Below are 4,359 nucleotides of genomic sequence, written 5' to 3'. Positions count from 1 at the left end.
ACACATCTCTACAAAACTTAAATCAATGCACAAATTATTTTTCATCACTATTATGCAACAAATCAAATAATCATAGAATTTTTATTTATCCATAAAGAAGCATAAGCCTCAAGTACAATTATTTGGGGATAGATAGAGGTTGGCTGGGATGATTTTCTTTCAAGGGATACATCAACGCCATGTTAATAATTTCCTATTGGATTCGGCTACATGGACAAAATAGCAATATGGATTTGGGGAATGGATTCTCAAGAAGCGGTAAGTCATGGGAAGTTCACGAACTCCCTGTTTTTTATAGCCATGACGTTTGTTTCTTCCCATTACTTTAAGTCTATCTACTGGCAAGACTTTGACCACCTCCTCATAGATGTAGCAAGTCTATTCTACCTGCCAGTGTCCGATGTGTAGGGTTTAGTTCTTACATGCCTCATGGAAGATGAATAACTTGATAATATTCAAGTGTTCCAACCATTTTAGCCTCTTCAGATTGTTTTGAAGATAGGCGAGTCGGTTGGCATCTATGTAGTAGTAACCCGCGCTCAAGTCCAACGTCTTTCCACATATAGTGGTGTAGAGTCAATCGAGGATCCCCATCATGTCGGATCGTCTGCAATAACTTCAAGAGTTCATAGCCATCCTGAACATGATATGAAATACGAGGAACCTGCTCCATGCTTTGTAGATTTGGAAGCGGCAACAATCCACAAGTGAGTAAAAGAAAAAATGTTTCCTAGAAAACATCACTCCATTCTTCCTGATTTATTCCTATCTTGATTGTTTTATTCATTGGTTTGCTCTAATACCAACTGTAATGTGCCGCCTGTTGGCTATCTAGACACGTTTTTAGTGGTCCATGAATCTAAGCGACGCAGCCTAGCACTCCCATGGAATGTTACAAGGCTTGTCGTCTAGGGTTTCTCGAGTCCGCCTTGCAACGAAACGTTTGCGGTCGCAACCCACTAGGATCGACTTGAAATTTGGGTTATTAGTGGTCAAGATCTCTTGATGGTGTTCCAGCATCAGGTCTCGGACATCCTACCTTACATAGAGATACCCAAGCCAAAGCATATCCATGCCACGCTTGGTTCAAAGAGAATGGGAAACGAGAGGGATGCGTCGATCAACCTCTTTGCCCGAGGGCATAGTCCCATTCTGGTACCCTAACACGGCATGGATCGATTTCTAACCTAGCAATACCTAGAGGAATCTTTTGTTTCATCCCACTCAATAAGACCTCTGTATTTCAAAAACTCCTGTTTCCAATAGCCTGGAAGAAGCTTCAAATTCTTACTATCTCCTAGATAAGAGAGCAAATAGGAGCCAAGAACTCCAAAATATCCAGCTCTAGTTCCACTGTATCCAGGCATGAAGCCAAAAACTCTTATGGCTTCTTCCTTCTCCACTAAAATGATCTTGTCCTCCCACAAGCCAAGAGTAAACTAAGCCCTTTGCAATCCTTGAGTAGTTGCGACCATCGAGTGTCACGTGACAAATGGTTGTTCTCTCTTGCGGATATGACATTCGAGTTTTCTTGTATTGACATCGAGTTGTATCATAGTTTAAAATGATACCTCTAAGGGTGTTTTGGACTTATCGTGGCTAGTTTGCTAGGATAGAGGCCAATGAGCGTGTCTAGTTAACTCTAAGTCAACCTATGATCGTAACAATAATTTAGCTTATTTACAATGAACCCTAAATAAGTCAAATTAAACCCTAGCCCTAATTCTCATATAGGGATTCATTTACTGAATTGTCTCTTGCAGTTAAGTTTAACAATTTACATGTGCATCTCAAATCTATCTTTTAGGATGAATATCTATCATGTAGTGTAATAAAAACTATCCACGATGCCACGCAAATCTAGATGCAAGTCTTTCTTGAGTTGGTGATGCGATGCGGAGCTTCTATTCTTGGAAATTTATTTCAATGAACTCATGCAAATCATAAATTATGACTTATATTTTTTCTTTGTGCGAGGTACATGAATTCATCATGCCTAATGTAAATGCAAGCCACATCTCTCTAATGGTTTATAGGATGCCATCGTCTTACACGGTCTTGCATATTATACATATCGGTAACCTAAGATGCGCTCACAAAAATTCGTGCCTAATAATCAGTTAGTATTGCAACAACCCATAGATGCTCAATCAACTCGTGATCTATCATGACCCTCATGAACGAAATTCATATGCATCTACCTCTCTAGTTATACAAATCACACGATGAAGAAATATGACTACTTACTACAATAACTACGATTTATCATTCTGCTCATAAGACAAGTCACCCTAGTGGTACCTGGTTTTGGAGTGATGAATTGGCATTTATCCCTGATTACCCTTTTTCAATTCCTTTTACCTGTCAAGCATGCCAATGCTAGTGTATAAATCTAATGCTCTATGAACAAAATCAATAAAATCCTTGATTTCAGTGTGCACCAATGCGAAGTCTTTTGTGCAAATTGTTCATTCTATAACATGCCTTAGTGCAATAAAACACAATTGCCAACACGATTTTATAATACAACCTGATTGGTGGTTAGCTATCATAGATTTTTGCATGAATACTTCATCCCACCTAATGTAATCGATCTACCTTTATAAAAGTTTCCTACCAGAGTAAGATTTATGGAATGCACCTAGTTACCAAGTGTCACAATTCCTTGACCCATAGCTCCATCAATTGATGTGGGATTCATGCTCAATTGGACCCTAGCTTGCTTGGGAGGCATCCTTTAGTTTAGCCATTCCTTCACGGATACGCACATGGGCTACTAAGGAGTTGACTCCTCGCGGGAGAATGGTCATGTGAACCCTCTCAAAAAGGGGGAGGAAGCTTCTTGCCCCTTTCTCTCTCTCTCTCTCTCTCTCTCTCTCTCTCTCTCTCTCTCTATTTCCCTATCCCTTAGTGCCCTCTCTCTCTCCCTCTCTCTTTCTTTCTCTCTCTCTCTCTTTCCCTATCCCCTAGTGCCCTCTCTCTCTCCCTCTCTCTTTCTCTCTCTCTCTCTCTTTCAATCAGACAGCAGGGGGAGGGGAAAATAAGGTGCCCCCTCTCTTGCCTAAAGGAGGGGGATTTTATAGCATTATTTTTTTGGGGGGGGGGGGGGGGGGAGTGGCATGGCATGGAGCCCTCTTATCTCCATCTAGGTGGCCAGGTGGGCCACCGCCATGCAAGGACTACGGTTAAGGGGGAAAGAAGGGATTTTTGTCACGTTCATTGCCTTCCTCCGCAACTTCACTACCCACACATCATCTTGTCTTCTCCTTGTGTCGTCAGTCACTATAGCTCCCCCTCCCTCCGCCAACTAGTGGCACCGATAGGGGGCGTTCAAAGAAATTTTCATTTAATTATAAAGGGGGGGTCTTATAGGGCCATGGGGAGATATTACACTGCGATCAACCACTGGCATCAGAGGCCCCCATCATCCACTCAATCCATCCTCGGCATCCACCACTCTCCATCCATGTTGATGTGGCTCTTCTCCATAGTCAACCTCCCAAAACCCCATCATCAACCCACTTGGCAAACCTTCAACCACCCGAGCTCTTATCAACAAGTGCCATGGGACTTGCACTTGGCTAGGAGGGGGGTAATGCTACAATAGTCCAAATGGAAGCCCAAGCCAGAGAAGACCCAAAAAGCTGGAAATGGAAGACAAGGCCAAGGTGAGAAAAGCGAAAAATAAAGGCAAGCTAAAAAAAAAAAAAAAGGAAAAGCCTTAATGTAAGAGAAAGTGCACAATAATCAGTGCACCGAATATTCTAGCAAAGAAACTGATGGACGCATTGTTATTCATTTTGTAAAAGAGTGCCAGGCTCCCTCTTGTGCAATTTGTAAATGTAGACTGGCACGATGTCGTGCCACTACGCGGACACGGTGTGAAAAACTCTGGAATGCATCATCATCAGACTTTCTTGTTGATCAAGAGAGTCAATGTGATCTAAGTCATTAGTACTAGTGTGAGTGGTATGGATTATCTAAAAATACTAGATTTTTGGATAATTTTAGCCTATTTTTGATATTATTTATTGTAAAAATCCAAAAAAGTTAGAAAAGCTTCTAGATTAAGATGGCATGCAAAAAGCAAGTTGCTTTTTCAGCTAGTTAGGAGATTTTTCACAAAAAAAAGGGATTGATGAAATCGCGTGCATCGCGATCGCTGTAAACAGGCTAAAAACTTTAGTTTGTATTGGAAGAGGAAGAAGGAGTGATCTGGGAGATCCGTGAGAGGGCATCTTGTGTTTTACCCCCCTTTTCAGAGCCAATTGAGCCATCAGATTTGGGTTCCGAGCAGCAAAGAAGGAGCTATAATTTTGATGCACGTTTTGTTCTATGAAGAAGCTCCAGGAGATCTAA

The sequence above is a fragment of the Lygodium microphyllum genome, chromosome 15 (genome assembly GCF_053477565.2).
Source record: "Lygodium microphyllum isolate KBCC chromosome 15, Lygodium_microphyllum_v1.1.10, whole genome shotgun sequence".
Classification (NCBI taxonomy): domain Eukaryota; kingdom Viridiplantae; phylum Streptophyta; class Polypodiopsida; order Schizaeales; family Lygodiaceae; genus Lygodium; species Lygodium microphyllum.
This window is presented reverse-complemented; position numbering follows the sequence as displayed.